General features: G+C 42.1%; 1 protein-coding gene across 5 annotated transcripts in view; it reads left to right on the plus strand.

Moving 5' to 3' along the window:
* The window catches only part of ATP8A2 (ATPase phospholipid transporting 8A2), a 652,717-nt gene that overhangs the window by 105,586 nt on the left and 519,424 nt on the right, over window positions 1-27,707 (plus strand). The window contains exon 1 of one of the 5 annotated variants that reach the window (XM_031001330.3): window positions 8,814-9,022. The exons of the other annotated variants lie outside the window; for them this stretch is intronic. The gene's annotated coding sequence lies outside the window, so the exon portion shown is untranslated. Of the gene's footprint in view, window positions 1-8,813; window positions 9,023-27,707 lie in introns of those variants that run through there. 5 annotated transcript variants of the gene reach the window in all.

Here is a 27,707-nt window from a genome sequence, read left to right on the forward strand (position 1 = left end):
TGGGTTCAAGTGATTCCTCTGCCTCAGCCTCCCAAGTAGCTGGGACTACAGGCGCGTGCCACCATGCCTGGCTAATTTTTTGTATTTTAGTAGAGACGGGGTTTCACCATTTTGGCCAGGATGGTATCGATCTCCTGACCCCATGATCTGCCCTCCTCGGCCTCCCAAAGTGCTGGGATTACAGGCATGAGCCACCACACCCGGCCCATAAAATTTTTTAGCATGAACCTTTGATATGTATATTTAAAACATTGGTATACATGTGCTATCATTGTTAGTTATTATCTGAAGACCCAGTACGTATTTACCAAGATTCTCCGTTAAGGATTATGGATGTAAGTACATATTGTTCACAGTCTTCTCTATTATTTTGAATGCTTTTGGCCGATTTGTGAGATTTGATTAAATTACCCTAATGTTTAACCTAGTAAAATGGTTTTAAAGAGCTTTTACTAGGAATGTAAGTGTCAATTCTGCTGCTTTTTATTTTCTTGTAATTGCATTATTAATAAGTATAATTTCCAATTTGTGGTTTTGTTGTATGATTCTTAAACCATTTGTTCTTTTGGGAGGGTTAATTTAGTTTAAATTGGATAAAGTGATCCATGACTCCACCTAGCTGAGACCTGGAAATTGAAATGTGTAGTGGTTAGGAGAGAGACAGACAGGGAGGGTACCACTGTTATCCCTGTATTAGCTCAGGCTGCCATAGCAAAATACACAGACTGGGGGGCGTAAGCAGGTGTTCGTCTTCTTATAGTTCTAGAGGCTGGAAGTCCAAGATCAGGGTGCCAGCATGATCTGGTTCTGGTGCGGGCTCTCTCCTGGGTTGCAGATAGCTGCCTTCTTGCCATGTCCTCCCAGAACAGAGAGAGTGAGCAAGAGCAAGAGCGAGAGTGAGGGAGAGACAGAGTGAGAGCTCTCTGTCTCTAATAAGGGCACTAATCCCATCTTGAGGGTCCCACCCTCATGACCTCATCTAATCCTAATTATCTCCAAAAGGGCCCAACAGTAGCATCCCATCACATTGGGGGTTAGGGCTTCAACATGAATTTTAGGAAGGACACAGTTCAGTCCATAGCACCGCCCACCCTTCCCATTAAGGAGGTTCCTCTCCAGCCACATTACATAGAATTACGTTGGGACACCAGTGTCAGTGCATTTAATAAATGTTCCTGAAGCTTATTTTTTGGAGGTATATATAAATATAAGCTCTGATAGCATCTTCCCAAACCCCAGTTGGAAGCCACCTGCTTTAGATTCAGTTGATTAGGGCCCGCCTTAGAGGAAAACCATCTGGTCAGACCCAGTCTGACTTTTACTTTAGGCCCCAGGAACTCTGAGACTGATCATAAGTCTTGTTCCTTAAGTACCATTCATAATCCTACATTTGGTATATGTGAGGTAAGCATTGCAGTCCCTCTCTGTCAAGAACTGGGGGTGCATGGTTAGTGGCAGCACTGCAGGGGTGGGAAAGTAGAAGGACGGGGCAAAGCTGCTAGTAGAGACCAATGAGCTGGGCCTGAAAGATGAGTACGAGTCAGCCTGGAAACTTGGGTGGGGCTTGGTGGGGAGGGCAGGCCAGACATGGGGAACCCCATGTACAGAGGTGCAGAAGAGTGTAACGGCCAGGTGTGTGTCTTTCCAGAAAATATGTGGAAGAAGAAGGTGATGTGGTTTGGCTCTGGGTCCCTACCCAAATCTCATCTTGAATTGTAGCTCCCATAATTCCCATATGTTGTGGGAGGGACCTGGCGGGAAATGATTGAATCATGGGGGCGGTTTCCCCCACACTGTTCTCATGGTAGTGAATAAATCTTATGAGAGCTGATGGTTTTATCAGGGGTTTCCACTTTTGCATCTTCCTCATTCTCTCTTTGCCTGCTGCCGTCCATATAAGACGGGACTTGCTCCTCCTTGCCTTCCACCATGATTGTGAGGCTTCCCCAGCCATGTGGAACTGTAATTCCAATTAAACCTCTTTCTTTTGTAAATTGCCCAGTGTGGGGCATGTCTTCATCAGCAGCGTGAAAACGGACTAATACAGAAGGGATGATGGAGAAAGTGCTGTGAAAGGCCAGGCTACTGGAGACAGGCTGCTATAGCCAAGAAAAGCTTTTATGAGCCAAGTGACAAAGTGATAGATAGTACTTGGGTTTGATGTGCACAGCCACCTGCTCTGCATTTAGAATAAGCACATGAGGCTGCTGTCATTGCCCAGGAAGAGATGCAGGGCTATACTGCTGCAGGAGAAGAGAAGCACTTGGGATAGTTAGCAGTGGGGCCGTAAGTGGACAGAGCACTAGGCAAGTGTGATTTCCAGGTTCCAGTGTTAGTGACGGAGAAGGTGTTGATGCTGTTTCTTGTGTTTCTGAGTTTTGTTTTGAACTATTTTGAACTGTGGATTGGGGCAAGGTGATTGACCTCAGAATAGCAGAAAGCCCCTTTCACCCCAGTATAAGACCACCCCAGGGGAGCAGAGATACACATGTAGGGGGTGATCTCTGTTGGTTGCGTCATGAAGGAGCTCCTTCTTCCGGCAAGGTGGGGGCAGCACTGGCTCTCTTGGAGAGACACCAAACTTTTGACAGATCTTTCCCTACCTCTAGATCTGTTTGGTTTCAAGATACTCCAATTAATAAACTGGAAGTAGAATAATGTCATAGCTTATAGCATGATGAGAATTAGATGAGAACAGCTGGGCACAGTGGCTCATGCCTGTAATCCCAGCACTTTGGGAGGCCAAGGCAGGAAGATTGTTTGAGGCCAGGAGTTTGAAACCAGCCTGGGCAACATAGTGAGACCCTGTGTCTACAAGAAAAAAATAATTAGATGAGAATGTACCTGTTTGAGGCTGCACTGTGTAAGAGCTCACAGACTCACACAGAGTTGCTCATTGACACCAGTTATCTGGTTATTATGAATGTTGTTCTTCTTTGCCACTCATTTTGCTCTCTAATTCTTTGATAACCAAAACAATCAATTATAAGCTGTAACTCGGGGAAAAAGGAAGTGGACTTGCGTATTACTCTGCCCAAGAGTTACACATTGCCAAGGGGAGAAATATGCAGGCTGAAGAATCACAAGGTAGGTTTTGGGCATTAGGGTCTTTTGTACATATATGTTTTCTAGCCTGTAACTGCTAGGAACAAGCAGGCTGGACTGCGAGCATAAGATGAGTCTAAAATGTGTTTGAGAGTGTGCATGTGTGGATTGGTGTTAAATCAAGAAACTGGCTTCTCCTTTTGGTGTCGTGAAAGAACACAGTTGCATATAAATTCACATTAAATTCACTGACACCTCGTCCTGCAAACAAACACCAAGATTCTTTATGATAGAATGGTTAAAACCTTAAACTTGGTCCACATGTATGACTAGAGTTGTATTGAATTGTGACTATAAAGTCTGCATCTGTATCTTTCTACCCTCCCTCCTTTTTTCCCTTCCATCTTGTTTGGGACCATCAACTTTTTGGCTCTGTGGGGCTCTGCTTTGAATATCTCTGAGGAACTTGGCACTGTGCATAATATGGAAACTGAATACTTAACTGTAGATTCAATGATATAAAGGAATATTATTTATTAATTTTTTTAAAAAAATTTTTTCTTTTTTTGAGACAGAGTCTCGCTGTTGCCCAGGCTGGAGTGCAGTGGCGTGATCTTGGCTTACTGCAACATCCCACTCCCGGATTCAGGTGATTCTCCTGCCTCAGCTTCCTGTGTAGCTGGGACTACAGGCGTTCACCAGCAGGCCCGGCTAATTTTTTTGTATTTTTAGTAGAGATGGAATTTCACTATGTTGGCCAGGCTAGCCTCGAACTCCTGACCTCAAGTGATCCGCCTGCCTCAGCCTCCCAAATTGTTGGTATTACAGGCGTGAGCGACCGCAACCGGCAGGAATATTCTTTAAATTATTGAATAAAAAATATGACACTTTTGTTTTTATTCCAGTGAAAGGTGGAAGTTTTGAAAGTATTGCTGTCTAGCATATGAAACATGTTACCAAGCTCTGACAGTTTAAAAATAGAGCTCTTTATTTTAAAACAGTAAGGCCATTTGCTGAATAGTATCACAATTATTTCTCTAGTACTCAGCTTTGTTAAAACTGCCTCGTAGTCATTTTTTTTTTTTTTTGAGACGGAGTCTCGCTCTGTCGCCCAGGCTGGAGTGCAGTGGTGTGATCTCGGCTCACTGCAAGCTCCGCCTCCCGGGTTCACGCCATTCTCCTGCCTCAGCCTCCCGAGTAGCTGGGACTACAGGCGCCTGCCACTGCGCCCGGCTAATTTTTTGTATTTTTAGTAGAGATGGGGTTTCACCGTGGTCTCGATCTCCTGACCTCGTGATCCGCCCACCTCGGCCTCCCAAAGTGCTGGGATTACAGGCGTGAGCCACCGCGCCCGGCCTCGTAGTCATTTTTTAATGTTACCTTTACAAATTAGAATTCATTAACCATTCTAACATTGATGTACCAGAGTAAATTGAATAATTTCACATAATGACGATGCCGTGGTAAGGCAGAAACATGAACTTCTCTCAGTATCACTGTTTTGACTGTCAGCTGTCATGCAGTTTCAACACTACACCTATTTCAACAAAGTTTTGTTCACTGTATAAGATTAGACATAGCAGAGGAAGTAATTTTAAGCACAGGATAGTGCGTGTGTGTGTGTATGTTGGGGAGGTACCACCATTATTCTCTGTACATGGGTCAGTCATATTTGTAAGCCAAACAATGTGGACATTGGAAAGTCAAAAAACTCCAAGACAGAAAACAACATAAGGGAAGATTTCTTTTCATACTTTTACCAACCTCCTTCCACTGCTTTATCTAAATGTGTACACACATAGGCACATGCCATATCTTTTAACGCTTATAATTCACTGGGCCTACACATGAACATCTGTCTTCCTGGGGGACACACCATTTCACCTGGAAAACCATTCTAGTCCACAGTGAGCTGGTGTTGAAAGTTCTTCCTCTGCATCGAGGCTTCCTGTGAGTCCCAGATGATGGTTCTAGACTGTGGCTGATACACAAGTGGCAGTCGACCCATAACAACTGCAAACATGTTTAATTACTATAACAAAACGTTAATTCTCACATTATATTTGAGTTAGTATTGGACTGTCAGGAATTTAGTAGTTCTCTTAATGTTTAGTTTGATAGTCACAGACCCATTTATAGAGATTCAGGGCTGTCCCAGGGAGCATATGTGGCCTCTTCATATGTTGTTGGGTGTTCTATCACATCGTTGGGAAAGAGTGAGTTTTCTTATTTCACCAATTGACAACATTGCTCCTATACTCAACAAAAATTTAAATGAGGGTTGGAAAAGCTTTCAATTTTTTGCCCCTAAAATTGTACCCCCAAACTCCAATACTCCATATTAGTATGTATGAACTCTGAGGCAACGCTGAGAAAGCTGGAGACTATCTGTTACTTGCTGACAGTCTTTTCCTGTGTCTAGTTCACTTTCTGAGGTCCTTCTGTGTCTAGTTTTATGGTCCCTTTGCTAGTATTTTGTATGGATGGTTGATGGGTGCAATGTGCAATGCAGTATTCCAAATATTTTTTTTATCATGTGTCATGCACTTAAGTAGACAAGAAGCTATTTTCAATTCAGTGCTGGTGTTTGCCATAGAGTTAAATATGTTTTTTATAGAAATCAACCTGTGATATTTATAAAGATTTTAGAAGAGTAGATTATAAGAAAGTTAACTGACTTGGATTTTAAGCCATAGTACTTTTTATATAAATAGTTTAAAGATATTGATTTAGCATTCTTCACAGCCAAGTATGTTTTCTTATATATCCTGAAGATAAATTTATTATGTGCCATTTTTTTGAACTATTGTGTTAAGGGACATGATGAATTTTGATATTTTGAGATACTACCATTAGAAAAAAATGAAGGGCGTCTGAATATGTAGCCCTTTAAAAGAAACTTATGTGCTGCTTACTGTTTGAAATACATTGAATATTTTAAAATTAGGACAGCATCAACATGGCTCCACATATACCCGTGGAACAATTGTTACAACAAATAGAGGCTGGACATGGTAGCTCACACCTGTAATCCCAGCACTTTGGGAGGCCGAGGCAGGTGCTTCGCCTGAGCTCAGGAGTTTGAGACCAGCGTGGGGCAACATGGCGAAACCCCATCTCTATCAAAAGTACAAAAAATTAGCTGAGCATGGTGATGCACGCCTGTGGTCCCAGCTACTTGGGAAGCTGAGGTGGAGGATCGCTTGAGCCTGGGGGGTGGAGGTTAAAGTGAGCTGAGATTGCAGCACTGCACTCCAGCCTGGGTGACGGAGCAAAACCCTGTCTCAATTAAAAATATTAATAGTAATAATATAACAAATAGAGCTGTGGTTGAGTTCTGCAGAAGTGATGAGCTAAGATGTATTATCTGCTTAGTAAGTCTTGAAAGACAGTCTGTAAAAAGGTGAATTGTTTGTAAAACCTTTTTGCCAAGGTTTATGTTCTCCATAAAATTCTCAAATACAGTTTTGCAGAGTCTTTGCAGAATGATGTCAGTGCTAGTATTTACTTTTGCTTTCCAGTTCTCGTTCGTGGCATTTTTGTATTCCACAGGCTGTCATGTACCTCTCATTTCCTGTTTTGTGCATATAAAGGTAACTTGGTTGGCGAATCCATGATATATAGATCAGGTATTTTATTTTTAGCCTTACATTGCATAAGAAAAATCTAGGTTCATTTCGTCTGGGGCAGGCTCTGATTTCTGTTTGTAGCCAGCACTCCCGGTGATTTTGCTGAAGGTGGTCCTCATTTGTTGTCACCCTCATGCAACAATGTATAGTTCATAGGAATTTTTTGAAGATTAAATGAGTTAATATGCATGAGGCACTTTAAACAGCACCTCACTGAGTGCTTTATATATTTTGCTGTTGCTGTAGTTGCATTTTAGATAGTGTGTTTGACAATAACTCTCCCATCAATTTTGGAATGTACCACTTGGGTTTTACAAAAAAAACCAGGTTTTGACTTGCATTAGTAGAGATTAAAAGGTAAGGTGCATATCGAATAGGATGAATGTGTTTCAGGAACAAACTAGAAATGTTTTCTTTTTGCACTAACCTGATTTTGAAGATTAATTCTAGTTTGCCTGAGGTTATCGTGGAGAACTTTAAATTATTAAACATGTAATGGAAAAAACTTGCAGTGTAATCTTTCTGTCTTTCTTTTTTTTTTTTTTGTAATAGCCTGAGTGGGAGGGTAATTAGCTATAGTATAAGGAACAAAACATAACAAGTACATGAGTCTTGGCTCTACCAGGGACCAACTGAATGACCTTAGGTCAAGTCCATGATTTCGCTGAGCCTGACTTTCCTTGTTTGTTTGATGGAAACACACTTCCCTAGAAAGCATGTTGGGAAGCTAAATGAGATTTCAGATGCAAAAATGCCTAGGACACAGTACAGTGGCCGTGGATATCGTATATCCCTTCCTGTTTGACAGGTTGGGTAGGCTTGTTGCTCTTTTTTCTTTCTTTTTTCTCTTTATTGTGGTAAAATACACATAACATGAAATTTATCTTCTTTATTATATTTAAGTATATGATTCAGTAGTGTTAAGGATAGTCACACTGGTGTGCAACCAATCTCCAGAAAGCTTTTCATCTTGCAAAACTGAAACTCTGTCCCTGTTAAACAACTCCCTGTTCTTCCTCCCCGTGCCCCTGGCAGTCACCATTCTACTTTCTGTCCCTGTGTATTTGACTTCTCCAGGTCCCTCATGTAATAGTCTTATTGCTCGTTGATATAGTAATTACAACTTTACCATTACAAGGAGTCTTGCCTGGGCATGGTGGCTCATGCCTGTAATCCCAGCACTTTGGGAAGCTGAGGTGGGAGGATTGCTTGAGCTCAGGAGTTTGAGACCAGGGCAACATGGCAAAACCCTTTTTTATGAAAAATACAAAAATTAGCCAGGTGTGGTGGCATGCGCCTGTAGTCCCAGCTACTTGGGAGGTGGAGGTTGCAGTGAGCCAAAATCATGCCACTGCACTCCAGCCTGGGCATCAGAGCCATACCCGTCTCAAGAAGAAGAAGAAAACCAAAAGCAGTCTTAGTACTCTATCACACGGTCATTTTTGGTGGTGTTTTTGTCCTTTTTCTATGCTTTATCTCATGTCTTGCTGTGTACCACAGTAAGCACCACTTTTTAAAAAATAGGTATAAACGATTAAAGGAAATTCAGATGACTCCTCCACCCCCCACCCCCCATTTTTGCTGTCTGGTTGACTTTACCATTTGCATCTTTCCCTGACAACCCTGGCTAGGTTGGGATACACCAGGACCAGGGTACAGAGTCACAGTGCCCAGGAGGATGCTTGGTGGGGTGGGTATAGATTTTAAACCAGATCTGCTTTTTTGTTGAGTGGATCATTTTCATGGCACTGGTGCTGATTCAGTCTCTCGTGTCTCCACCTGTGACAGAGTTTCCCTTTCACCTTCCCGATTGCTGGTGGTTATCATTCTAAAACAGCCAAGGCACGGTGATTCTCCCTGTTGAGGGACCATCGCTGCTTCTCTTTTGTCTCCAGTAAGATACACAAGGCCACTCTCGTTCTATTCCCGGCTTACCGCACCATCTCCCCAGGCTCCTCTTCCTGTGTCTGGCTGCAGCCTTTAATCACGGCACTTTCCCTGGAACACTGTCTCCTAACCTACTCAAGTTAGTCCTCCTGGAGGGCCCTGTTTTTCAGGCTCAGGTCGCATTTCTGTAAGCAAGCATTTTCTTCCTCGTCCTGCATCTCCATCGTTTGCAGGCGGAGGCAGCCCCTCTGTGCCGCAGCGTTTCTCAGACTCTTTTGCTCTGGAACTTAGCATGCTGCACCGCATCTATTTTTATCCATCTCTGACTCTCCTGCTCTGCTGTGTCATCCTTGATGACAAAGTCTGTCTGTTTCCCCTCGCATCCTCCCCAGCACGACGCACAGTTCCTGCCAATGGGAAGTGGAAAACCTTTGCTGAAGGACTGCGCTCTGCAAGCGAAGGTCAGAATTGAACAGAAAATGAGAATTGGCTTAATGTGTTGTTCTCAGATATCCCTTCACACTTAATTGCTTATTGAACAAAGTAGAACCCCCATGGTGATGTGCAGTTACTTATGCCTCGGAAATTGATGTATTGTGTAGTGTTGATGTTGTACTTTCATATATAAACTACTCCTAAAAGGGGGCTGCCGAGGTAAATGCTTTTAATGCCAATTTCTTCAGACTTGGCAGATGGATGTCTACCCTCAAATGGAGGTACATTTGGGATTTAATGTGACAGCTGGCATCCTTAGTCATTTATGTTGGTCAAGGTTTAAAATTTGTGTGTTCAACAATTTTTTTTCTGGTAGCCGGTGTATACTGTCTTGGTGCTTGGTGTTGCAGCGCATTGGTGGAAAATCGAGGGCTCTGCCTGCAAGGTTACTCCTTAGCTTTTCGGGTATATTTGAGTAAGGGAAGTGTAGTAGAGAACACACATGTTGAATGATCCATTTCCATGGCTAAGTTCGTGGCGCCTTTTTCCTCCCTGCTCTCTGGCTCATGCCCTTAGCCTCTTAAAGAAGAGTTACGGGAGAGAAACTCCGAGCAGCCTCCTGGCCTGTTTTTCCTGAGCCGTAAGGTGGGTGCTTCACTCTTCACAGGGCTAGCCCCGTATAGCTTTAATTCCCACAGCACTTTCCTTAGAAGCTCTCCTCGTGGAGCACAGCACGGACGGGCCAGGAGCCGGGGCTCCCCCGCCTGAGGCTGCAGTCCTCTAGGAGCCTCAGATGTGAGGCAGAGCCAGTCCCAGCTGGCATCTCCATGGCACAGATGAGGAAACACACCAGAAAGAGTTACATAACTTGCCTGAGTTCCTACAGTCGGTGAGCATCACAGGCTGTGTGGGATGCATTAGGGAGTGATCTGCCTGAGGTGCAGACAATAAGAAGGTCCACACAATAAAACCCACTAAAAGTCCATCTGCTTTTAATCTTCCCCATGTACCAGCAGTAACATTCTCCTCCCTGCAAAAGCCTTCTTTTGGACTAAATTCTAAATAATTGCCGTGACTACTAATTAGTTTTTTTGTTTTGTTTTTTGTTTGTTTGTTTGTTTGTTTTTTTGGAGAGGAGGTCTTACTCTGTGGGCCAGGCTGGAGTGCAGTGGTACAATCATACTTCATTACAGCCTCAAATTCTGCCACCTCAACCTCGCAAGTAGCTGGGAATATAGGCACACATCACCATGCGTGACTAATTAAAGAAAAAATTTAGAGGGTCTTGATGAGTTGCTGTGTTGCCCAGGCTGGTCTCAAACTCCTGCCCCTAAGTGATCCTCCCACCTCAGCCTCCCAAGTTGCTGGGATTACAGTCACAAGCCTGGCTACTTTTAAAGATGTCACATATGTATATAGCAGATATAGTGTGTATATATATAAAATATACACACATATATTCTTCAATGTAGCACATATTTATTTTATTTACTTTTTCTTTTTTTTGAAGTGCTGTTGGACTTGATTTATTTCTTTTAAGTAACCATTACATTCTACATGGAAATTCATTAGGAGCATTCCCAGTTAACTCTCTGTCTCCAGTGCCCACAACCAACTGAACAGTACGTGTGCATTTTGAGAGCAAGGTCCTAAGAGTTAGGACAGGTCTGGAGTTCCCTTTGGACGCAGTGCTCTCCAGGAGCCCCATGGTGCTACATATTCTGGAGTTAGTTAGTTTATGTACTTATTTATGATTATTTTGTAGAGATGGGGGTCTTGCTATGTTGCCCAGGCTGGTCTTGAACTCCTGGCCTCAAGTGATCCTTCCAGCAGAGACTCTCAAAGTGCCGGGATTACAAGTGTGAGTCACCATGCCCGATGCCTGAGTTTACATAGTAGCTATGAAATAGTGACAGTACAGCATTTATAAACACTAAGAAAGTAGAACTTGATTTACTTCGATTCTGTCATTTTATGTGACCACGTGGGGGTTTTTACATCTAACATTTAAGATAGCAAAACAGAATATGAACTGCAGGGTATGATATTTTGTTTGGTAAGCTCACATTTTAGTTTGGTAAATTTTTCCTAGATTCTTACAATTGAAATTCATTCGTAATTATTCATTGTTTTAAAATTGAAGACCAAGTCAAGAAAAGAAAATGTGACATTAGTGGTGTGATTTAGTAGGTGTTTATACCTTTGATAGAACATTGGTTTTGTTAAATTTCACTTATTAGTTACTTGCCAATTAATGACATAAATATTGTATCAGTCTGTAACCAAAGGATCAAAATTCAAGTTGTTACATAGATAGAAATAAAAACCATTGAATAAATACTTGTGCTTTTTTCTCTTTTTTTGGACTATAAAAATTTTTATTATTTTATTTACTGGCATGATTAGATGCAGTTTTATTTTTTTTTGTTTTTGAGACGGAGTCTCACTCTGTTGTCCAGGCTGGAGTGTCATGGTGTGATTTCGGCTCACTACAACCTTTGTCTCCTGGGTTCAAGCGATTCTCCTGCCTCAGCCTCCCAAGTAACTGGGTTTACAGGCACCTGCCACCATGCCCGGCTAATTTTTGTATTTTTGTAGAGATGGGGTTTCACCATGTTGGCCAGGCTGGTCTTGAACTCCTGACTTCAGGTGATCCACCCACGTCAGCCTCCCAGAGTGCTGGGATTACAGGCATGAGTCACCGTGCCTGGCCTAGATGCAAGTTTAATAAAGACTATTTTTGCTGTTTGTTTCTTTTTTGGTCAATTTTATGTTCTTTATGGTTATCACTGAAAGAAATTTTGCCACATAGAGAAGGGGGCTGCTTACAAAAAAAATTCTCTTGGTGTGAAACACACTGAGGACATCACCACCCTCAGCCATCATCACAAGATGCCCAGCCTTGACCCAGTCTGGACCCTCCCACTGTTTCTAACCTTTGAGTGCAGCTCCTCCCACCCCGTGTAGTCGTGTTTCTGTAGATGTAGCACTGCGTCTTACAAGCCCTCAGTTTCCTACTGTGTGAAGGGAAGGGCTTTAATGAGAGTTTTCAAGGTTTCCCTCAGTTCTGAAATCCTGTGGTTGAACGGACCCTAAGCTGTGCTCTGATCGTGGTGGGGAAAGTGTTTCCATTACCTGTTGGCTCGTTATTACAGTGACTGCAGCCCCTGCCGTTTGGAGTGTCTGAGGCAGGTGGGGCCCAGTTTCCTTTGGCAAAAGAAGAAACTGGCAAGACATGGAGGTGGTCCAAGGATGTGGGGTCCGTTCCCTGTTGCTTTAGTGCCTGCACGAGGAGTGAGGGACCTATTCCAGGTTTCCCTTTGTGCTTGGAAGGAAGATGTATTCTCCATAGGCTCCAAAATTCATTTGTTTAGACATTTTAATTACATTTTTTGAATCTGTATTTTTAGCCTGTCCAATTAGTCAGTTTGATAATAGCATCAATCTCCTGTTACAGCTTTCTTGGTCCATTTGCTTGTGAATTTTGTTTTACATGTTTTCATGTAAAACATAATTTACATTTTGAGTAAAATTTAATTTTATGTAAAATAAAGTGTACCACACTGGTGGTAATGTGGCTGTAATTTTTACTCTGGCCTTATGCTCATTAATTATTTCTGTCTTAAACTTGGTGATGATGTTACTATTTTAGCCTTTCCTTTCTTTTTGCTCATGTTTGTGTTATATGACTACTCATAACTTTGTTTTTAATTTTTTGAAGTTACATAAGAAAATCCCCACAGAGATCCTTTTTCATTTGATGGGGGCGCTTAAACCATTTGTTGGTGTAACTTTTTGGTAGGGCATTTTTTGTTTTATGCTTTTTATTTTTGCTTCCTTGGTGTTTTCTCAACTCTTTGGCTTGGTTGAGAAAGCTCATTGTGGGATTACTAAACATATGCGGGAACCAGAAGTGAAGACATCAGTTGTCATCACGTTGATCTTGCAGAGTCTGTGGACGTTCAGGTAGGTGTATCCAGAGAAGTTAAATATGCTGGTCTAGACAGAGCTTGTGGTAGACATCCAAGCTGGGGGTGAATTTGATAACCATTTGATGAGTACGCTGGTGCTAATTTCAGCCATACATGGAAAAGATGGTTCAGTGCATTGAATAAAGACCAAAGGCAGAAAACCTCAGGGATGATCTCTGTTTCAGGGTCAGGAAAAGGAGTGTGGAGGGGAGGTGGCACAGGAGCCCTGGGAGGTGTAGGGGCTAACCAGGAAAGGAGGGCTGCCAGTAGGTGAGCTCAGGTGCAATGTTTATTGATTTGGGCAAGAAGAAGAGAGACTTCTTTATCAATAGGGTGGAAAGAGCTTTGGGAGTCGGTTTGTGTGTGTGGGTGTCAAGGTGAATCACGTCCACTCTAAAGCTTCAGTTTACTCCATGAAATGGGGAGGAGGCAGAGTGCTCAAAGTGAAGGGGCTGGGGTAGGGTGGAGAGTTTGAGGAGAGAGGACCGTTGGAACAGCCAGGGTGGTGCATGGGGCAGGGAGCTGTCCAAGGTCTGTGGCACCGAGAACCTAGGTGACATCAGAAAACACATGTGGGTCAATGTCTGTTAAGGGACCCACTTAGAATTGCTGTGTTGAATAATGTACTTCCGTTTCTTAATCCTTTGGTGATTAAAAAAATTACAAGGAAAAGATCAGTCTGGGTCTGCTGCATTTAATTGTGTGTATAGTAGATGTAATCTCCAAGGCGGGCGGTGGGGGTAGTTGGAGGGATCGCTTTGACCTTTCTGCCACTGCAGAGACTCCTGCTGCCAATATTGAAACAATCATAAATATCTTATTAGGTTTCCTGGGAACAAAGCCATGCTGCAAAGGGTATGAAAGCCTGTTTGGCAGGGATGAAGGTAGGAAGGATTATATGAAAAGAGAGGAGACTGTGGGGACACAGCCCGCTTTTCTGTTTGTTTGCCTGCTTGTTTGTTTTTATGAGGGGCAGGCTCTGTGGTATCTGCATCTATATTTTAGAAGCGCTTTGCTGTTGTTCTGATATTCACAGGGCCTTCATCTGTGTTTAAAAAACTGAAAACATAAGGATAAAAACTGATTTGAAGCTTCTGACATTTTTATAATTGTTTTCAAACACAGTTAACAGCATCTTCCCTTTTACTGTTTTGGACACCTTCTGTCTGAATCCTTCTAGCTGTGAGCGAATTCGACTTTGTAATGATTTCTTTTTTCACGGTGATGTCAGCAAAATCACACAGACCTAGGGGTCTAGCCCGGAGCTTTGCAATGTCCTTCTAGTTGCCTAGAGGCCCTCTGCTGGCTAGCAGCCCTTGGGTGACAGCTTGCTTTCTTTTCACATCTCTTGCCTCTCAAATCTGTTTAAGATTCTGCTTCTTAAACTGTCTGAATTAGGTGTCTCCGCAGATTTCCCTGTGGCCAGCTACCTCCCAAACCAAACACCTATGTAAGCCCACCTTGGTTGTTGTTCCTGAGCACGTTGAGGACATTTGGGCAAACACAACAAGAACAGGAAGTCGACAACGTTCCAGTTATAACCTCCTGCTGCTGCCCTTCCAGGGTGGGGCTGGGCTTCTTCCAACCCACTTTACCACCTGTCTTTGTTCAGGAAAGGCCAGAGTGTGCCATTGCCTTGGAAATGGCCTGTGTAAGAGGCTGAGAAGGGGTTTGAATGAGTCCAAGAAGCAGCAGGATTGGATCTGGAAGGGTTGATGAGGACTGGGTGAGGTGTTGTGGGGTTGTGAGTCTTGTGTGGAGGAGAGCTGGAAAGCACAGATGGAGGTGGAAGGACACTTCCTTACCTTTTCTCTGCTCTCTCTTCCCACCTATCTGGTTTTTTGGTTGTATTTTTGCTTTTTAAGAGACAGAGTCTTGTTCTGTTACCCAGGCTGGAGTGCAGTGGCGCGATCATAGCTCATTGCAGGCTCCAACTCCTGGCTTCAAGCCCTCCTCCTGCTTCAGCCTCCCAAGAAGCTGGGACCACAGGCATGCACCATGCATGCCTTCCTTTTTTTTTTTTTTTTTTTTTAAGAGATGGGGTCTCACTATGTTGCTCAGTCTGGTCTCGAACTCCTGACTTCAGGAGATCCTCTTGCCTTGGCCTCTGAAAGTGCTGGGATTACAGACATGAGCCACTGCTCTAGACCCCTGTCTGTTTTTATAGCTTAAAGTCACTTTTGTACTTCCCATGGCTGTGTTCTGACAGTTTCATACTGTGTATACCTTGATCTGAGCTGTACACCTCAAGCTGCTTGGTTTGAATATATTTCATCTTTCTGGATTAAAACCCTTTGAACAAAGAGAACAGGATTCTTGCTCATCTTTATACAGGCAGCACTAACTGAGCAGTTTGTCCACCAGAACTCTCATCACCGGGGCTCATGCACATTCAGGCTGTGTGCTCCAACACTAGATGTTCCCCGTGAAACACCCGAGGGTAACCTGGCTGTATTGTCTGACTTCTTTGAAAGGTGCTGTCCTGTGGAAGGAGTGAGGGTGTGGGCTTTCTTTGCTTGACTATTTTATCAAGTTTAATTGTAGGAAGCCATTCCTACAATTGATGACTTTATGTAATTATGTAATTAAAATGAATCATTGTTGAAGAGGAGACTGAGTGGGTAAAAAAGGATTGGGAGCATCTTGGCACATGGAAGCAGCTCTGGGGAAACTGAGAGTCTCACACCCCTGGCTCATGTGCCACCTCCAGCTTGGATGTTAGACCACCTGATCATTTTCCTATTGCATCTGGCTTATTTTGAACCCCTGCATGAAATCTACATTGAAGAGGAGAGAATACTTTTTTTCTTTTCACATTATAGTTAATTGCTGAAAGAAACAGTTTAGGAAATCTGAAAAAAATAAATAGTGACTTAATCTAAATGGACCTCGATTTCCTCACTGGCAAAAAGGAGTGGATATTTGAAGGCTAAATAAATGATGCAAAAAAACAAAATACATGTGAACAAACACATGATGAGCATGGTGCCCAGAACACTTCGGGTTTTCAGGAAATGTTGTTTTCCTTATCATCAGTAAATTGGAAGGTAACAGAGCTTGATGATTATCAGGTGCTCTGATCTCTAATAGCCCAGGATTTTAAAAAAAAGTCCTATTTACTTAGAGGAACAATTTGTTTTCTTAGAGAGGCACAGGTGGAGTTGACCTTTGTATGCAGGTCACATTTTGGATTAATGCATTGCTGTGCTTTTGTACTAGAGTATTTAATATTCTTATTAAAATATCAGGAGGAAATGGGAAATCTCAGTATTATAATCTGCTTGCATGGGTTGATGTGTTAATTCAGCGCTTTGGATGTAAAGCTGCTCTGGGCACGGCTTATGTTTGGCTGGCACAGTGCTGAAGTGTTGAGACCACCGTGCTAATGAGACCAAGGTGCAGGATGTGACTCCCTCGGCAGGTTGCGGGGCCCTCAGAGGACCAGTCACCTCCTGCAGGTGTGTGTTCTTCATGTGAGCAGGTGGCGGGGTGTCCACAATACGTGATGTATCATGATCAACACAGGTTAATCACCTGATTTGAGAAATTCTTTGAAGTTTGAGGTGGGCCATTAGTAGTATCAAAAACAGAAGGAATATTATGTGTGATTGAAGTCGTGAAAGGAGCTATTGTTTCTGTGAAATTTGTAGGCTTCATATTTTACTCTAACACATTTTAGACTGAGTTAAACACAGAGTAGTTTTTAGGTTTAATTTAACCATTCAAAAGAATGGTTAGTTTTAGGACTGATTGCCTATTAAATTCCTGACGATTAAGGGAAATCAAAAGTTTAATAGCTGAATGAAAATTGAGTTTGCACTATCTAATTTGGTTTAGATAATACTTTTTCAGATTTCAGGGGAAAATAAAGGTTGTTTTAATGTACGAATGCACATGAATGTTTATTTGATTCTGCAGTGTTAGTTTATTTTTCCATTAATGGGAGAATTTGAAGGTGTGTTAAGCCAACCTAAGCAAATATCTATCATTTAGACCACTGCTTTTTCCTAGTCTATCTCCCCTCTTGAAAATAACTATTTAAAAATAGGATTTTCAGCTGGGCGCGGTGGCTCACGCCTGTAATCCCAGCCAGCACTTTGGGAGGCCGAGGCGGGCGGATCACGAGGTCAGGAGATCGAGACCATCTGGCTAACACGGTGAAACCCTGTCTCTACTAAAAATAAAAAATAAAAAAAAAAATTAGCCGGGTGTGGGGGCGGGCACCTGTAGTCCCAGCTACTTGGGAGGCTGAGGCAGGAGAATGGCATGAACCCGGGAGGCAGAGGTTGCAGTGAGCCGAGATCGCGCCACTGCACTCCAGCCTGGGCAACCGAGAGAGATTCCGTCTCAAAAAAAAAAAAAAAATAATAATAATAAAAGCAAGATTTTCATTGTCTGGTACTTGCTCATTATAATTGTTGCCTGTTTCACCTGATCCATATGCTGTATACCCATACATGTGGACACACGTGCTCCGGATATGAGTTGAAAATTTTGGGCACCCAATACGGGGCAGGTGTCATGCTCATTGTTAGGATTTAATGGTCAATAGGGTGAGACTTGCAGTGCTGGAGAGATAAACAGGTGCTCATACTATGAATGATGCATATTTGTGAGGAAAACATCAGTATCAAGGCAGCAAATACAGCAGCAATATTTGTGTGCCTGCTTGGATTTTCAGATAGTGGACTCTCACTAATAGAATTTGATATTTCACCTTTAAAATTTCTCATCATAGAAATAAATCAGTAAGCTCTGCCTTATAAAGGGACTCGAGTCCTTCCATGATCACCCATTCTACAGAATGCTTGTTTACATATGCACATCTATTTCTGGTTATCATTAATTCTCCAATGATACTGCAGATTCAGTCTCTCAGACATGGAGTCTACCTTTGTCTTGTTACTGATGATGTGCTTAACAGGTAAGCTGATCTTTTTGGTCATAGAATTGGCCAATGTGGATAATCCTGTTAATACCCTACCTCAGCCAAGCTCAGAGGATGATATTAGATAGCATGAATCTAGTCTGAAAAGTTTTTCTAACACCCTGCAGATGTGTTCAAGTCAAAATTGAAGATAGGGGTTTAAATAATATTAGGAAGAGCTAACATTTGTTGAGAACATACTATATCCCCGATGCCATTATAAACATTTTATTTCTGTTAACTCAGTGTTTGACTTCCATTTTGCAGATGATGAAAGTGAGGCATGGACTGATTAAATAACAAGCCTGTGGCTCATGGCAGACCCAGGAGTGCAGTGGCAGAGCTCATGCTTTTAGCCACTGTGCTTCACCTTCGGTGGCAGGATACTGAGTCCTGTACCCAGAGACTGTTTATATACAGAGTAGTGCTAATGTGTTGTTCTAATCAGTACATAGGAGGAAATGGACACTTTGGTTAAGGAAAGTAAAACTGAGATTCCTTATATTTGACAATAAAATAGAATCTCCATGTGGCAGGGGATAACTGCCCCCAAGATCCATTCTCTATCCTGCGCCAATTGTTGCCCTGTATTCTGGCCTAATTACCTGTTAGTACTCCCTCAGGCCAACTATGGGCCCAGACCCTAGTGTATAGTAACCCTCACTAAATTGAGTGCGGCATTTAAGGAAGACTTGGCAAAGGTGAATGTGTTACTCACAGAAACAAACCTAGAGGGAGATGAGTCTTGAGTGTGACTTGCAGGTGGAGCTATATATAAGACCCTACTTCACAAATAATGCCTAGTTCTGAATCTGTATCCGGTGGAATGTTTCAGAACATGAGACTTGGAGCCAGACACACTTGGCCCTGATAACACAGACACCTTGGTGAACCATGTGTTGTCATGTTTGGGGGGTTGAATCTTGGTTTAGCTATTGCCTAGCTATGTGAGCCTGGGCCAATCAGCACCTTCTTTGAGAGCGTTTCCACCTCTGTAAGTTGGTGCTCATCCAGCAGATTTGTTTAAAGGTCAATTGCCTGACATATATTAATTACCAGGTTGGATGCCAATAATTTCTCGTTGGGGACATCATATTCTATTCATTCAGGAATGGTATGGCTATTATTTCAAACTCTGCCAAAGACACGTACTGGTTCTCCTCTCCAGTGTACTATTTTATTTAATATTTGTGGAGTACTTACCTGAGCTGGTTCAGTTAGGAAAACAGACAGTAAACACAAGAACTAGATAACTTCAGATTATAATAAGGGCTGTTAAAATAAACAGGAGACATAAGGAAAAGTTGGGATAGGGTGGGGGAAGACCAACGGGCAACTCACTGTGGAAGTGATGATTGTGTTAAGGTGTGAGAAACGGGAGGTAGAGCAGAGTGGGAGGAAGATACCAGGCAGAGAAGACAGCAAGGGCAGAGGACAGCTATGCTACCCTCTAGTCCTAGGGTAGCACAGCTGAAACTCCCCAAACATGACAACCCCATGGTTCACCAAGGCGTGTGTGTCATGGGGGAAGAGTAGATTATTTCCTCATAAATCTTTCATTTTATAGTTATCAAAGTGCCCTCCATAAATGTATTGCCTGCTCCCTTCTTATCTTGAAGTATGGTACAGATCACTAAGATTCCTGTTTCCCTGGACTTGGAAGGAAGGCACAATAGGGTGGGCGAGGTGCCACACAAGTTATTAGAAACTGCTGGGGAGAGAGGGCTCTTGTTTGCCCTAGAGAATTCAAGTGAACTCAATTATGTTATTGTAGAGCTTTTCTGAAGGTGTAATTGAAATATTCAGGTGTAACATCATAGGATATGCAGGTAAGATTTGTCTCATTAAAATAACACCTTTAAACTTACTAAAGGTTTTAAATGTCTTAGTCAATTAAAACAATGCATTGGTGTTACACTGCAGACAGGGATTATCTCCCTAATATTGTGTGGAGTGCTCATACAGTGTTAGAGAAATGAACTAAAGTGAAATGAAATTAAAGCAGAATATAAAGACCATGAGAGTAATAACAGTGGTAACTTGAGGCCCAATATATAATTTTTTCTTTTGAGACAGGGTCTCACTCTGTTGCCCAGTCTGGAGTGCAGTGGTGCGATCTTGGCTTACCGCAACCTCCACGGCTCAGGTGATCCTCCCACCTCAGCCTCCTGAGTAGCTGGGACCACAGGCATGCATCACCACACTTGACTAACTTTTTTTGTCCTTTTTGTAGAGGTGGGGTTTTGCCACATTGCACCAGCTGTTCTCAAACTCCTGGACTCAAGTGATCCACCTGCCCTAGCCTCTCGAAGTGCTGGGATTACAGGTGTGAGCCACCTGGCACCAATATATATAATTTTAAGTTAAAACTTTTTTGTGTATTTTTACATTTTTGAGGCATGTAAATATATTCCCTGTGCATTTTTTTATTTTTACGCCTTATGTATTTTTTCACTTTTGAAAAACTAAACTTGAATGCCTATCTTCTTCAACCCATGTTTGTATTTCTTTGACATACTTGACTCCTACTCGATGATGTGATACTATTTTAGAAGTATGGTTGGGCAGAAAGGGGGAGGCATGAAAGAGATGCAGAAGTCATGTCTTTAAAAATGTACCTGGGATTCGTTTTAATCGAGTATGGTAAGACCTGCAGACACAGAAAGGAGCATCATCAAGAAGTTTGTACTCACAGTTCCCTAGAAACAGGAGGCTGGCACACCACCCAGGGCTGCACATAGAAGCTCCAGGTGGCTTAGGAAGCATGGACAGTGGCCTTCCCTGTGGTTTCCATGAGAAGGGCAAGGCGGGATGAGCAGGTTTAGAATTGGCTGGTATGGATAATTTCAGTGAGCTCTGGACATAAGGGCTGCTCTGGTTGTCTGGCATCTGGTTCTGGAATGGTCAGGGCAGGCTTGATGAGTGAGAGTTTCTTAAGGGAGGCAGCTGGGAGGCACAGCACAGACTGGATTGTTTGATTTGCATGTGAAAGACATATTCCCTGGCAAGTTGTTTGCTATTTCTAGGAATTAGCCCTAGAAGGGGCAATCCCCTCCCAGGGTCAGTGAAGCCCCAGGGGCCAGAGCGTTAGGGTACAGAAAATAAGAAAACATAGTTATTACACTATAATATGTTATGGGAAGTCTTCTGTTATTTATAATCAAATGGAGACAAGACACACATCCATGGTTAACTTGTAATGGAAGGTAGCATAAAGCTCAATGCTGAAGGGCGAGGTCATTTTCCCAGACTTCAGGGAAGGGAGCGTTTGTCCCCTGGGGCTCTGAGGAGATGTCTTAGTGGATGGTAGAACAGTCCAGATTTTCCAGAAAAGAGTAGGACTAGAAGAAAGGAGGGTGAGTTCAGGACACAGAAAGACATGCGTGTCTGAAGCAGAGGTTTGCACTGGAGGGGGAGCAACCATTGGAAAGACATGCGTGGAAGCAAATGTTGAACCCTTTAATTACAGGCTGGGGAGCTCAAGAGAGGCATTGTGAATTTATTAACAATGCAAGTTCAGATCCCATACCATGGCTTCGCTTCCTAACTCTGTTAGTTAGAAAGCAACCCTCTGAAGTAGTGTCAAGTGCCTCAAAAATAAATTCTCAAATGCTGGCTATGATTTGGATCACGGGGTGTTTTTAAACATTCTGTGTGGCATGTCAGACAGCAGTCATGTGTCATTGTGGATAGATTCAGGCAATTAGGAGGTGTGATGTGGTGAGGATTTCCAATAAGCCATGATGGCACTGGCAATGAAAAAGGAGAAATAAACGGGAGCTATTTGGCTACATAGTTTAATTCAGATAAATCCTCATTGAGCCTCATTATAACCTCATCATCATGTCATTGGGAAAATGAATTTACTGTCAAGTATTGAAGCTTAGAATGCTGCCAGTGGGTGTGTGTTCGTTTTTCTGTGGAGGGTGTCCCTTATTGTCATCTAATTCCCACAGGGGACTAGAACCCAATGAAAGTGATTCAGAGTCTGGGGTAGGGCAGACAGGAGTGTGAAGCATGCCTCTGTCACTTGCTTTTTGGGTGATACAGGGCAAGTTCACTTTTTAAGCTGCTAATAGTAAGCTACAAATAGTAACTGCTATGATAATATTCAGAAGAACAGTGGTAGCGGGTGGATCCTCTACCTAGAACGATGAATTCACTCCTACTTGTCCTTTGGACTCAGATGTGACTGTGTGTGCGTGTCGTATCACCTGCTTGTTATGGCTGTCGTACTTGGCACTGCACGATGTCGTGGCCTGTGTGCCATGCTCTAGACTCACACACCTGGAGGCTGGCATTGTGTGGGTTCTGGTTTCTAGTACAATCGTGTGTAGGTATAGTGGGTGTTTCATGGATGTTGTTTTGCTATGCATTTTAAGAGGCATCGTCAAACCTGAGTGGTGGTTTTGTTTATTAGCTTGAGAAGAGACCAGTTGGGGAAGACTTGACCGAACTTTTGCGCATTGAGAGCTGTCCAGGGGAGAGTGCTGTCATGGAGGTGTCCAAGCGGGGGCAGAATGTCCAGGACTAGGCGGGTGGGATCAGTGTGCTGCCTGGGTGGAAACGCCTCTCTGATATTGGGTCTAGAAGAGACACGAGCTGCCACCTGGCTTCACGCCTCACCCCTCACTGTATAGTTCAAACAGGGACTTACACAAAGTTGTGTGATGAGTTGGTGACTGCTGGTTGCCCTGTGCAGCATCGAGACCGAGTCCAAGGCTCCTTCTGTGGAAATGGGTACTGGTTGAGAAGAAATCAATGACATGCGCAAACAGAGTAGCCTATTAGAGAGCCGAATGAAAAGGGAAGTAACCCTACTGTTCGTGAGGTTGGAAAGGGTGGTCGGCATGCTGACAAGTAATGACGCCATGAAGCAGTGTTCATACAGAACTTTCCAGCTGCAGGAGTTGTGCTGAGATGGGAATTTGCGTTCTAGGTGAGACGCTTGGCACTGGTGCTACCCTTGGGCATTTGGAGGATCCAAATCCACAAGAACTCAGCCTCCATTTGCACATGGGGCCAGGACAAGACCTTATGTGCTCAGTAGAAAGAAATAACTCCCTCTTGGAAGGAGTAAGATGTTGGAAAAATAATTAAACACTCTGTATATTTTCTCTTGTGGATCTTTCAGAGTTTGATTAGGTGCCATACACTCTGATGCTGAAAAGGATAGTCATACAGCCAATTGTGAAGAAAATTAAGGTCCTCGGGTTAAAAAAACAAGCCACAGGATAAAGCCTGAATCCTTAGTGGCAAGTTTGGTGTGGCATGTGATTCTGAGCCTGTTGCCGGCATTTGGTAGGTAGAGGCATAAAGATGTGTGTGCGCACACACTGGGTGCAAGATAGCAGCTCAGAGCCAAACAAGGTGTGTAGATCTTTAAAAAAAACTTCTCTAGTAGGATTTGGAGATTGTCCTTTGCTAATTGTTATCCAAATGTTTACAAGCACTGTGAAGTAACATTCTATGTCTGAACTCCTCGAGCTGCAAGAGATGATTCTGTCATGCACACGGGTATGCAATGCACTGGAGAGCATGTTGGAAGGAATCCAGTGGGGGATTGCAGTCCACTACCCTCTGCCTCATTCCAGTGGAAAGTTGCTCTTTGGTATTTTTGTGCTCCACTACCCTGCTACCTCAGTCCGGTTTTGCATTGAATACCGTCAGTATTCAGTATTGTCTGTATAAATGGTATGAGGATTAGATATTATATTGGTAGAATTATTTGTGGATTGGTAATTGGTATAGGATTTTGAAGAGATAGAACTGATTGGTATTCTATTATTTTAAAATCCTTTTTCATCTAACATCTATTTCGTATGTTTTTTTCAGAAGTTGTGGTTAGAAGATTATTTATTGAGAATAATTTTTAAAAATCTTTCCTTTCCTTTTTTTTTTTTTTTAAAGTATACAGTGCTCAGACAGAGTCACTTTATAGTGTGATGGGAAAGGTCACATGTAATGATCTATGGTCCTTTTGCTAGTAAGTGCATGCCCCTAAACCAGGCTATTGTTCTCATTACTTCTAAATCTTTGCTTGGGTCAGCGGGCTTGAGGCCATCGGACGCTATTAACTTCGGTTTGTATTCTCAGAATTATATTTTTTTAGTGAGAATTTACAGTTATTGTTTAGTTGTTGTGGAAATTACTGCTCTTACCCATCTTCCTCTTTCTTATGTGAGATATCTTGATAGCAATCACTTTACCAAAAATAGTGTATGTGTTGGTTTTAGAATTATTGGATTGAATGGGTCTGAAATTGCTTTGACTCCAGTCTCAAGTTTGCTGATGATAAAACTTCTATTAGATTTGTTAAGTAGGATTTGTTTTTTCGGGGGGTGGGGTGGTGGTCACAACTCATTGGAAATGCCTGTTAATCAGTCTCTCTCTCTCTCTCTCTCTCTCAAGAGATCTATTGACATATACCCTTTATTCTTCCAGTGTCTTTTCTCAAAACCACATAAACCCCCTTGATTTATTTTTCCTTTTATAAGACCATTATTTTCTTTCTTGCTTTTCATATAACCTTAATGTCTGATACTAGTTTTAAAGTCTGATTAGTAAAATCATTTTGTGTTTTACAACTGTTATACGTGTTAAAGTCACCTTCACACGTATAATTTAACCTCATAGACTTCTTAAAACACAACCTGATGTAAGTGCCTTCACTTTTTACCACATCCTCAGCCCTTTATATTTTTTGTTCTCAGTGTATCTGACCTAGAGACTCTATCTCTCTAGAGATATTATAGTTCCGAATCTGTATCCAGAAAGACGTACACATCCCTGTTTCGCTCCGCAGGTCTGGACATTACCAGCAGAGCCTGCTCACTTATTTCCCTTTCAAAACTGTTGCCAGCTGGCTAGCATGTTGATGGCTCTACATGACTTAACAATAATACAATAATAATTGTATATTATTATTATATACAATATATGCTATATCATATTCTATGATAATATCAAATATCATTAACAAGGTAATATTAATATCCTACATATTCTTGCCTTCCTTTATATTCTCCTATACAGGCATTCTTTCTTCCTCTAGAATTATAAATTAACTGCAACTTCACAAGACCCGCGATAGAGAAAGGAAAGTGATGGCCTCCACTGCAGAGTGTAGAGCTAGAGGTGTGGAAAGGTCAAGCAGCTTCTCCAAGCTAATGCTGGGATTACAAACCAGCTTTCTGTGTCCCCGACCAGGCTTTGGTTATTCTGAGGAAATTGGATCTAACAAGTGTTTGGTTACAGCTTCCTATAAAGGACAGTTACGTTTAGCTTTGTTGAAAATCCAATTTTATATTTCTCCTAGATAATACCGAATGATGAGAGAGCTCTTCCGCTCTCCATGCTGAAAGTTGTTGATTTTCTAATTGAGCAGGGCTCATTTGAGGGGAGCTGACAGATTTTTAGCTCCTGATTCTAGGTCATTCATTTCTATGGATGCTATAATGGGTACATGCTTTTTTTGTCATGCCTCAGACACAAACCATTAATATTTCTGCTCTTTCCTATTTATGTAAGGTATAGAATAGTCCCAGTTTGACTCCCTTACAAGGGTGGATTGGGGCCAAATGTACCATCTGGCCGATCTCCCGTATGGAAACCAGGAGGCCATGTCTTGGACATTTGCGTATTTCAGAAAAAGTCATCAAGGCAGATATTGCCCACCAATTTTGTTCCAGATGTACCCAGTTGGAAACCCTTGAAACCAGAAACATTCATGAGATAGAGTTCTGGCCAATGAGACGGGAGCTGAGGGCATCTGATGAAGCCCCACTTCCCGGATCGAGGTGCCCACTTCTCTGTTTCTCCTCATGTGGAACACGGCTGTGGATCTGAAGGGGAGCAGCATCTGTGACACTGTGACACTATAATCCCAAAGTGCTGGGATTATAGGTGTGAGCCACCATGCCTGGCCTGAAGGTTATTTTACACAATATTTTAAATAATTTTGTACCTGAAACAAAGTTTGTGTACACTGAACCATCAGAAAGCAGAGGTGTCATGTCAGTGCTCAAAAAGGTTTGGATTTTAGAGCATTTCAAATTTCAGATTTTCGGATTAGGGATATTTAAACTGTGTGTGTATATATATACAGTACAGTATATATATATATATCTCTTATTTTACATATAAAACTTATAAATAGGAAACTAAATATGTGTGTGTATATCTGTATATCTGTGTATCTCTATATAAATTTTGGTAAGGGATAATACTGTGTAGAGGGAGATATTACCTTACCAAGAGTCAGAACATGTATAAAACTACTGTAAATCAATTGGTTGGGAATTGACATAGAACTAAATACATGCCAATATACTGAAGAGTGATATCTCAGTGAAGTGGAGTGGGTAATTGTGCTGGTACCATTCTTCGTGTGTGTGTGTGTGTGTGTGTGTGTGTGTGTGTGTGTTTTGTTGTTGTTGTTTTGAGAAGGAGTTTTGTTCTGTCACCCAGGCTGGAGTGTAGTGGTGCGATCTTGGCTCACTGCAGCCTCTGCCTCCCAGGTTCTAGCGATTCTCCTGCTCCAGCCTCCTGGGTAGCTGGGATTACAGGCATGTGCCACCATGCCTGGCTAATTTTTGTATTTTTAGTAGAGACAGGGTTTCACCATGTTGGCCAGGCTGGTCACGAACTCCTGACCTCAGGTGATCCTCCCTCCTTGGCCTCCCAAAGTGCTAGGATTACAGGTGTCAGCCACTGCGCCTGGCTGTGCTGGTACCATTTTTAAATAAGTGGCTATGTGTCAGGATGAAGACAGAACTGAACTCTATCCTTTATCATATGTGAAAATAAATTCTGATTGCAGAAATTAAAGACTGACATAAAAAAGTCAGTAAAGACAATCTTAGCCATTACATATATAATGAGGTTGGTGAAGAACTTCTTAATACTAAACCAAGGTGCTATAAATATTTTGGAACATTTCCAATGTCCAGTACCTCTTTGTATGTCAAAGGTGCCATTAAAAACTTGATATACAAATGAGTAGTCTAGAAAACTACTAAATGTAAACTACATAATATAAAATAGAGTTAACAGACAATTCCAAGAGGCTTTGCAAAGGGACACTGGAAAGATCAACAAACCAGTAGGAAAATGGGCAAAGTATATGAGGAGATGATATGGCTCACAAATGTATGAAAATATATTTAACTTGATTAACAGTCAAGGAAATGCAAATTAATGTGACAGTGATGTCTTACTTGACATAAGACAGTACTGTAAAAAAAAAACTGTTAATATGTGTTGCTGGCAGGAATATGCATGCAAATAATACACCAACACATTGCTGGTAGGAATGTGAAGTTTGAAAATCCTTTTAGCATGTTGTCTACTATATATTAAAATTTATGCTCCTCTAGGAACAGAAACAAGACATTAGGTAGGAACTTAGGAAATCTGAATGCAGTGCGGACTTTAGTTTAATTTTTAACAACCACGTGACCCTTAGACTCATTAATTCCACTTCAGGCAATCGACCTCCTAGAATTAAACTCACCAGTATTCATGGACATATGAACATGGGTCTTTATTGTGACGTGTCTCATAGCGTACAAAGCCTGGAAATAAAGTAAATGCTCATCATAAAAGAATGGCTGAATAAATTATGGAATATTATATCACCATTAAAAAGGATGAATTAGAATTATACAATTGACTTGCAAGGATTTTGCAATATTATTGAGAAAGAAAAAAATTCAGAAAATGGCATAATGTCTCATACTTGTGGAACTTTGGCAACCCTCTGATTGTGTGTGAATATGTGTGTTGAGACATCTATGTAAGATTGTATAAACT

The sequence above is a fragment of the Gorilla gorilla genome, chromosome 14 (genome assembly GCF_029281585.2).
Source record: "Gorilla gorilla gorilla isolate KB3781 chromosome 14, NHGRI_mGorGor1-v2.1_pri, whole genome shotgun sequence".
Lineage (NCBI taxonomy): Eukaryota > Metazoa > Chordata > Mammalia > Primates > Hominidae > Gorilla > Gorilla gorilla.